General features: G+C 33.6%; 1 protein-coding gene across 1 annotated transcript in view; it reads right to left on the minus strand.

Moving 5' to 3' along the window:
- LOC136043023 (zinc finger protein 816-like) overlaps positions 1-8,773 on the minus strand; it is a 54,287-nt gene extending 45,514 nt beyond the window's left edge. Inside the window, exon 1 of the mRNA XM_065727910.1 lies at positions 8,599-8,773. The gene's annotated coding sequence lies outside the window, so the exon portion shown is untranslated. The remainder of the gene's footprint in view (positions 1-8,598) is intronic.
- Positions 8,774-10,785: the final 2,012 nt, after the last annotated feature.

Below are 10,785 nucleotides of genomic sequence, written 5' to 3' on the forward strand. Positions count from 1 at the left end.
AGTAAAATTTATCTGAGTCACTGGTATCTCCATCAGTCAGTTCAACAGGGGCATATACTACTATAACTGATACTTTGAACTTTTTAGTAATAAAATGAACAATTAGTTTCCTATTATTAATGTCTTCCCAACCAAAACAAGACTTAACAGCTTCCTTATTTATCATGAGCCGTCCTCCCTGTCTATGTACCCTATCTCTCCTACCCGAGTAAAACAATTCTATATCACCTAATTTCATGCTTCCTACCCCTGAGATATGAGTTTCTGTAACTCCTAATAAGTCCAGCTCAGATCGAGTGAGTTCGTCCGTCAAAATGTTGATACGATAGTTTCTTTTTAACATTGTAACATTCCAAGTTCCAATTTTCATGTTCTTTTAATCACTGAACCCATTTTGGCCTCAGGAAAAGCAATCATCCCAGATACCAGTGCAGGACAGGGATCAACGTATCTTCTCAAGTCTACATCAAAGCGCTTAAGCCAGCTTAGAATCAGAAGGCAAGAAGTCCCTGGGACCTCCAGTATGAATGGAGGCTTTGAGCAATCCTTGACCCATCTTGGTCATAACATTGTTTTCTACACTTGGTGATATTCTTCTATCAACAAGATTCAGAATACTGCACAGACAGTCCCAAGCCTATTACCGCTGACTCATAATATATTCATGCGTACAAATATTATGCTTCTACAGGGATAAGCAGACCATAGTAGAGAAATTAGCTAGTCAGAGGTTTTTCAGCCTGAAAAAAAAAACAGTCAAAACAGACCAAGCCACTTAGAATTATCCATCACTCAGAATCCCATTCAAATGGTGTGTAGTTTACTAGGCTATAATTTCCTCAAGGGTGCCAATCCTCAAGTGGGAATAGAGTTGACTGCAAGGTCACCAGTCTTGCAGGTACCCCAAAAGGGTCAAGGCAGTCTTTTGTAGACGCCACTGTCCATAGATGTGGATCTTACACCCTGCTGCAGTTGTCCTCCTATAGGGGTCCCTCCCACAATGGTCTTCTGCATCAACATGCAGTTCAACCCATTACTGAGAGAAGGTTTGTAACTCATTGGACATGTGGATATGCTGGTGGGCCCTGTTCAGTGTACATTTGAGGGGCTTTCTTCCTCCTCCACCTCCATTTATGGCCCCAGGCGAGGGTACCCCAGTTTCTACAATGAACCCCCAGGGACAAGTCCCCCCTTGGTCTGTACCTCCTATGGGGGTACCATACATATCTGTAGAGTGTTCCCCTATTACCACCTGGGGACATGCTGAGTGGCCTGGGGGAGGCCCCTAATCTTGATAGGCATAAAATAAGGGCGATTCAAACAGTCAATCAGTTCCGTGAGTCATTTAAAGACAGTTGGAGACCCCAAAAAATTATAACAACTTGTGTAAAGCAACTTCATTGGTTCAAACAATTAATTTTTGTTATTTTGGAAAAAAGATAAAAGACTGCATTACTTGCTTCAGTAAAAAGCAATTGTTAAAATTAAAATGGCAAGCTTATAAAGTGAACATATGTACATGTACAAATAAATTCAAAATTTTGAAAGTTTTTTGTCTTAAAAGAACCTTATGTTTCAACTGCTTCCTTTTTCTTTTTTTGTTTCAAATTTTCCTGTTGGCAAATGAGCCTCTAAAAGTGTTTTCATCACAAGGTTCCAATTCCAGAATTTATATGAGGGTATACAGACTGCATACCGTCCTTTCACCCTTGTACAGTCCTAATCCATATTCACCCTTTACTCCTTCCTGTTCTAAGATGTTTTCTATAATAATTTTCTACAGTATATTCTCAAATTGACAGGAAATATTACCTTCACTTCTAAGTTACTAATTATTTATCAGGCCAGGTAAAATTGATAAAGATACAAGTTTTCAGATATTTGGCAATTACCACCACATAATTTCAGGTGATTTCTTGGCAATTGAAAAGACAAAGGGTATTCCTCTAAAAATTGGTTTCTTGAAATTAAAAATTGCCTGTTTACTGACAAAAAGCTGTTCCTATAATACCTAGAATATGAGTTTTATTATGAATCCCAATATAGAATTATAATGAACCAAAGGTTATTATGAGCCACAAATTACAAACCAAAAACTGGTATATAGAGAATGTCTTATCTCTCTCTAAAAATCTTATCTTTCTTTATAAATCTTATTTATCTTTCAAATATCTTATCTCTTTTTAAAATATATCTAGAATATCTCAATTCTGAGTTTGAAAAAAAGGTCCAAAGTCTTTTATCTTAATTTTGAGTTTGAGAAAAAGGTCACCAGTCTTTAGTCGACTTTATTCACTAAAAATGCTATGCATATATTTATACAAAGGAGACAGAGGTAACTCATTATATCTACCTTTGCATTAAAAAAAATAAAACAAGGTATCTCTCATTGTTAACAAACAGGAAAATAAATAAATTCCTAGCTCTTAATAAATGGGTATGTTTAGTTTCAACATAAAGTTTCATGCTATGCAAAGAATAATTTCAAGGTCAGATCAAAAATATTGAGAAATAAAAAACATGTTTGAGTTTCAAAATAAACTTTCTTTCTTCCCAGGGTATGTTAAAAATTTCCAAGATTCCCACTGATTTATTCTAAACAATTTGGAGACCTTGTGAATGTGGAGAGAAAGTAAACTTCCAAACTCTTAGGCAATATTGAAAATAGCATTCAACTAATAAAAAATATTAAGTCCTCACAAACTGGTATGGAAACCTACAGTTTAATCTATGCAAACAACCTAAATTACTGGACATTGTTGCCACATATTTAATTATAGGATGTACTTCAAACCGTAAGCTGAATCAATATAAATACCTTAATATCTAGATATATCCACTTTATTTTAGGGAAGAAATTTCATTATTAATATTTTGAAATGACAAATCCCTCAATGATCTCAAACTTGTTCCTAAAAAAAAATACCGACTTGTCAAAAACTTATATTAGTTGGACTTCAAAACTTCTTTCAGATAAATACAATTTGACTAAGTTGAGTGCCATTCCATGAATTTTGATATTATCCAACTTATCAAAAAGAATTACAAAGTCTATTGTATCAAAAGCGTTTTTAATATAAAAAGATATAGTTTACAACAGATAATTAACATCCATAGTCTCTGATAAGAAATTATGTAAAGTGGATACTGCTTGCTTTGTTGACCTACCACTGAAGAGACCAAACTGATAGGGGGAAATAAAAATATTCTTTAAAAGGAAGAAAGTAAAAGTACTCTTTACTATCATCTTGAAACTTTAGAAAAAGGAGATATTATTGTAAGAGACCTATACTCATTGTTAACAAACAGGAAAATAAATAAATTCCTAGCTCTTAATAAATGGGTATGTTTAGTTTCAACATAAAGTTTCATGCTATGCAAAGAATAATTTCAAGGTCAGATCAAAAATATTGAGAAATAAAAAACATGTTTGAGTTTCAAAATAAACTTTCTTTCTTCCCAGGGTATGTTAAAAATTTCCAAGATTCCCACTGATTTATTCTAAACAATTTGGAGACCTTGTGAATATGGAGAGAAAGTAAACTTCCAAACTCTTAGGCAATATTGAAAATAGCATTCAACTAATAAAAAATATTAAGTCCTCACAAACTGGTATGGAAACCTACAGTTTAATCTATGCAAACAACCTAAATTACTGGACATTGTTGCCACATATTTAATTATAGGATGTACTTCAAACCGTAAGCTGAATCAATATAAATACCTTAATATCTAGATATATCCACTTTATTTTAGGGAAGAAATTTCATTATTAATATTTTGAAATGACAAATCCCTCAATGATCTCAAACTTGTTCCTAAAAAAAATACCGACTTGTCAAAAACTTATATTAGTTGGACTTCAAAACTTCTTTCAGATAAATACAATTTGACTAAGTTGAGTGCCATTCCATGAATTTTGATATTATCCAACTTATCAAAAAGAATTACAAAGTCTATTGTATCAAAAGCGTTTTTAATATAAAAAGATATAGTTTACAACAGATAATTAACATCCATAGTCTCTGATAAGAAATTATGTAAAGTGGATACTGCTTGCTTTGTTGACCTACCACTGAAGAGACCAAACTGATAGGGGGAAATAAAAATATTCTTTAAAAGGAAGAAAGTAAAAGTACTCTTTACTATCATCTTGAAACTTTAGAAAAAGGAGATATTATTGTAAGAGGCCTATACTTGCTTGGATTACCTTCATTGCCTTTTTTAAACAAAGGTAAAATTTTAGCTTCTTAAAGATAAACTGAGAATAATGAATTTTTAATACAAGTACATTAGAGAAAGTACACAAGTAAATTCTTAAAATAAAGAAGTTGACATACTATCACACCCTGTCAAAAATTAGCTTACAACTAGTAACAGCTTTTTGGAAGTGAATATGGTATATAAATAGGAACAGAGAAGCTTTGAACTTCTAAATGCAATATGGTGCAAAAAAAATCATACTACCCTCTGTTTGCACAAACTGTAAACTATAGAAATCTGTAAAATTGATACGTTTTCTGCATAACACAATATTTCGTAACTATGGGTTATATCAAGAGTGGTTATTTATATAATCCTCTCTTCTCATAACTTCATTTAATCTTTGGTATAGTTGCCTGTGTCTCACAAAATATTCCTTGATAATTCACACTTGTGATTTATCTGTAGAACTCTTTAAAGAGCAAGTGACATAATCAAACAGTTTGTGATAATGAACTGTAGTAAGGAGTGACCCAGCTCAATAGTAACCAAAACTCTAAAAAATGAAATTTTTATAACAGTAATTACTTCAAAAGAATTGCATTTTAATGCTGATTTTGAATATACAGGTTTCATTAATATTAAACTTATCCATCAAAAGTTACAAGCCTGAGAATATTAGTCTTATTTTAGAAAATAGGGGAAAACACCCCTTAAAAAGTCACAGAATCTTAATAAAAATCACACCATCAGATTCAGCCTATCAGAGAACCCCAGAGTAGAATTTTCAAGCTCCTATCTACAAAAATGTGGAATTTTCTATTTTTGCCAAAGGATGGATCATGGATGCATGTTTATTTGTTTTTTTCCAGGGGTTCTTGTATCAACCCAGTGGTCCTAGAATGTCGTGTAAGGGCTAATTATAAAGGAAAATAAAATTTCTAGTACCCTTTTTAAGCTACCAAAAAAAAAACGAGGAAACCTAGGCCCCCTCCCTCGCTAATTTCATCCCAATGCCACCAGATCAAAAATTGGACATTTTATTCAGCATAGTAAAAAAACCTAATAACTATGTCTTTGGGGACGACTTACTCCCCCACAGTCCCCATGGGAGGGGTTACAAGTTACAAACTTTGACCAGTATTTACACATAGTAATGCTTATTGGGAAGTGTACAGACACTTTCAGGGATATTTTTTGGCTGAGGGGAGGGTTTTATTTGGAGGAATCTTTTCATGGAGGAATTAGTCATGGGGGAAGAAAATTTCCATGGAGGGGATGCAGGATTTTCTAGTATCTTTTAATGAACATTGAGTTTTTTCAACTGAAACTAAGGAGCAGCACTAAAACTTAAAATGAACAGAAACCATTATTCATATGAAGAGTTCTCCTCCTCCTAATACCTTGTTCTTTAAGCTAGTGTAATTTTATTAATTTCAACTATTTATTCTATGGCCTTTATGATTCAGGGGTCATTCTTAAGAAATTGGGAAAAAATTTAAGTTTTTGTGTAAAGAGCAAGGTATTGACGAGGGAGTGACCCCCCTCATATATATATTAAAAACATGTCAATGTAGAAGTTTGTTATGTAAGCTACATATACTTTTACTAATAAAAACGTTAATAAATAATTAAAAGTTCTAGTTGCTTTTTTAAGTAACCAAAAACCTGGAGGGTAGCTAGGCCCACTCCCCCACTTTCTTTTTTCTTAAAATGGTCTGATCAAAAACATAAGAAAGCAATTTAGCCATAAAAATAAATTAACATGTAAATTTCGTTTTGATTTTTCATGTGAAGAGAGCCAAAATCAAAACATGCAGTAATTCAAAAACGATCAGAAGTTAAACAAACAAAAAAACAAGTTTTTTTTAATTGAAAGTAAGGAGCAATATTAAAACCTAAAACAAACACAAATTACTCCATATATGAAAGGGGTTGTTCACTCCTCAATGCCCTGCTCTTTCTGCTAAAGTTTTTTACTCTTCTAAAATGTAGAATTGAGAGAAAGAGTCAAACTTTAGCATAAGGGGTGGGCATTGAGGAATGAACAACCCCTTTCATATAAAAAGTAATTTCTGTTCGTTTTAAGTTTTAATTTAAAAAACTTGCTTTTTTTAATATAAAAGACAAAGCTCATTTGGAAATTGTAGAGATTGCAATGCAATTCCACAAAGCAAACAGCCACCTCCAAATGAATCACCTTTGTATGCTACTGTTTCTTTGGGAAAACATAGGGCTCCACAGTGAATAAATGCAACCCTGAATGGCCCCAATGACTCTTGATTGGCACTTGCATAGTTTGTTGCTTCTTTATAGTTTTGTACTGGGCTTTTACCAGAGTTTGCAAGTGTCAGTGATTGTGATGGTGTTGTTCTTCTAACATAATATTAGTTTCTGCTTTGCTTTCATTCAGGATTTGTCCTAATCCTTGTAGTTGATGGTCTTCTAATAGCACAGTTCTTTGTTCTTCACTTTCATTGTTGATACTTTCTGGTATTTGGTTTTACATGACTGCTGACAAATGGCACAACCAACAGCATGTGTGATACTCATTGTTCACTTTATCTGCAAAAAGCACAACTAGATGTTCAGGGAGAATGATCTAGACTGGCTGCCAGGCAGTCAAATGTATTCTGAAGCTGTGATATAAATTTTGCTACAATATAATCCCCAAAGAAACACAAGTGCTGCTACATTGTTGTATGGCTTATTCTGGGTACTAGTCTTCCACATTTCATCCTTCTCATTGCCTGCTTTAACTATAGGTACACCTTGATAGCTACCAGCCCTTTTTAGATTCTTTCTATATGGCAAATCAGCAGTTTTGAGAAAATTTGTCCATTAATTCCAGACCTCAGCAAATATTCACTTGCAGTTCACTTTCAATTCACAGAAGTAATATATTTTTTCCTTGGTATTTTATAATTTTTTATTTAATGTATCTTTTTCATAGTTTGGCTGTATTCCAGTAAGAGATGTCACTAAGTAAAAAGAAAAGAACATCAAAAATAAAAATTACTGTTTTTGTTTTACAGTCATGATCTTTGGAGTTTTGGTTACTGTTGAGTTGAGCTGCTCCTTAATTAAAGTTCAGTGATGTGAACTGTTTGACCAATCTTCTAACACAGATATAAGGTAGCAGGGTACCAAATAAAAACCAAAAGTCTGTTTAAATTAAGTCTGAAAGCAATTTAGAACTTAAAAAGAAAACACTCTGGTACTAGTAACCAAATCTTTAATGTTGGCTATAATATATATTTTTTTTATGAAGGATATAAATATTTTTAAAATTAAAGTTTTACAAATCATAATATACTCAATGAAAGAAGAAACATATTAATTTTTTACATACCAAATGAAGCAAAATTCAACAAAATTTTTGATGCTGAGGATTTCTGGCAGAAAGATCAATTCCTGTACTTGTCAAACATTCAGACATAATGTTTAGTCGCAATATAGTAAGTCCAAAACTTAGAAAAAAGAAAATCACAATCAAACTAAGTTTACATAAAAAAAAAGTTTTTCCTCTCAAGATAAAACAGGTATAAACTTGTCTTTATGCAGTTTTTGAAGCTCTAGGTAGGGAGATTTGGAAGAAGAAGGGGCATGATCTGTGAAACACATTCCATAGAGTTATTTTAAGCTCTAAATTCATTTGAAGAACCTTAAATTACTTATCATAGATTAACAACTTGGTAAAAATCCAAGAATTGGGTTTTTCAGAAGGAAGCATCTTAAGAGAACAATTTTAACTCCATTAAATTGAGAATAATAGTAGTTGCATATTTTGATAGCAGCTACACAATGCTTTACCTTTCCTTTGCATCTAATATTGCCCTGACCTTTGATGACCTTGAAAAATATATGTGTTATAAAAGTGAAACCTTGCAAAATAGATCTTCTGCTTAATTGAAGTACAACAAAATTGTTTTCAGCTTCATAGCTTTGCTCAACTCCATTTTATAAGGTTTTAAAGATATGCAAATACATTTCCTAAATTTTGGAAAAAAAAACATTGATATGGCTCAAAATTCTAATCAAATTACAGGAATTGCATTTTCAGAACTAAAGACAGAGAGAAACCAGATAGTTACTGAAAATTAAGGTAAAATGTTATTTTGTCAAAATTTCAATTGGTAAATGGACCTGTCATATAGGCAAATTACAGGGCGCTCTAGAGGGAGAAGGAGTGGAGGTGGGTAATTTAAAATACCTTCCTGGGACATACTTTAGCCTGTACACCCATCCCTGAAAGTTTCATTTTCCTAACCTAAACCCTTTCCGAGATAGCAAGAAGTGAATTAACTAGAATTTTACCAACCTAGCCCCTATCTGGCTACAAGATAAAAAATTCGTTTAAAAACGAATAGCCACCTAGGAGGATAGTAATATCACCTTAATGTAAGACTTTATTGGAGTATCCAGATAATCAAGGGTCTAAGGAAGATACAACAATAGCAGTCTAGTTAGTAAATTCACCCTCTTTGTTGGTATAACTGAATGGAGCTTCAAGATTTTCTTCTGTATGCTCCATTCACCCTCTTTTCAAATATCAATAATAATCTTTTCTTCATAAATGTTTTCTTCAGAAGCGTCGCTTTTTTTCGCACTGACGGAACGACTTGTATTACATGCTTTCTTTGTATGAGTTATCTTCCTGATTTGATAGGGTAGATTTCATTTTTACCAACATATTATATTCCCAGAGTAACACCTCACAGGTTTGATGACAAATGCAAAATAAGATAGGGTGAATTAAATTATAATTGCGAAAAAATGTTGTAGCCGTATAATAAGAAAATAGGACAACTTGCCACTTCTGTTGGAAACTGACCTGAATCAGACAGAAGACTAATCTTGTAGGTATGTTGATAATATTGTTAGAAATTATTTTTTTATTGGCTTCTCACTATCAAACATTTTGAAGAGGTAAAAGTATTACCAATCCATTCTACATTTAATTCTATTTCCTAATGTCAATTCAATTCAATTTATTCAAATAAAACTAAAATATAACACCAATAATAATAAAGATCCTGGAAACGAATTTGTTGAGGACCATAACCACAAAAAATTGAAAATGAAGAAGAGAGAAAAAAAGAGAAAACATGGGTAACTAAAGCAAATTGAATAAGAATTTAGAGAGTTATAATATCAAAATTTTAGTACATTGTTATACAGCGTGCGAAAACTTGTGGATAGCTCGACACTGGATGGTATTATATTCCATTAAAGTATAGATTTATAAATGGGGGATCGCTGGGCGGAACTAGAGGCACACTTGGGGACAATGAAGGAACGGTTGGATGAACGGAGACAGAAGCCTTCAGAATTATTAATATTAAAATAAGATAATAATTGAGGAGGAAGATTTTTATGGTAAGCGGAGTATGCAAGGTATAGATTTAATTTTTTGATGATTTGTTCAAAAGGGATAATACCAAAATCGGAGTACAAGTTCTGGGTGGGATATAGTCGGGGCAGCCGAAAAACTGCTTTGATGGCACGGTTTTGGGCAGATTTTAATTTATTGGTAACTGAAGGAAAAGTGTTGCCCCAAACAGGTCCACAGTATGAGATATATGGGTAAATAAAAGAGTAAAAAGGGTGACAAGGATATCGGGAGGAAGAAAATAATTCGCACGATTAATCATACTTACCTATCGCAAAATTATGGCTCTGATGTAGGACACGTGTGTTGCAAATGATAGGGAGGAGTCTATGTGAACACCAAGAAACTTGGCAACTTCGATCTGTGGGAGGAGATTGGTAGAATATTTTAGGCCAAGTGCTTGCTGAGCCTCATTTTTTTTCGTAAGGGGTTCGAAATAATACAACCTGACTTTTCTTGATGTTAATGGTCATGCAGTTAACTAGACACCACTCCTGTACTCTATTCAGAAGGGTTTGAGTAGAGGCGACGACGGATGGTAAATTAGGACCGGTGATGAAAAAGTTGCTATCGTCAGCAAAAAGTACTGGGTGCACTGATGGACCCAGGTCCGTAACCAAATCATTAATATAAAGGAGAAAAAGTATTGGACCAAGAACAGAGCCTTGTGGTACGCCCCTTCGGACAGGTAGGGGATGTGAAGTCAACCCGCCCAGACTCACACTCTGTACTCTACCAGAGAGATAAGAGCCAAACCATGAGAAAGGAACTCCACGAATCCCTAAGTTGTTGAGTTTACTTAATAGAGCACTGTGATCAACCATATCAAAGGCCTTAGAAAAGTCCAGAAATAAGCCCAATACAGTATTTTTAAGGTCAAGTTGGGAAAGTATAAACTGTGTGGCGTCTACTAGTGCATGAGCAGTTGAAAATTTGGAACGGAAGCCATATTGATGAGGAGAAATAAACGAATCTGAAGAATGAATCTCAAATAAAAAGGGAGAAAGACGTCGGAATATAATTCTCTCGAGCATTTTAGATATAACTGGGAGAAGTGAGATTGGACGATAATTACTTATTTCAGACGGATCGCCTTTTTTATGAATCGGGATAACAATTGCTGATTTAAATATTTCTGGGAAGACTCCATTGGTCATAGACAGGTTTGATATGTGCACAATGGGTTCACA

The sequence above is a fragment of the Artemia franciscana genome, unplaced genomic scaffold (assembly GCF_032884065.1).
Source record: "Artemia franciscana unplaced genomic scaffold, ASM3288406v1 Scaffold_284, whole genome shotgun sequence".
NCBI lineage: Eukaryota > Metazoa > Arthropoda > Branchiopoda > Anostraca > Artemiidae > Artemia > Artemia franciscana.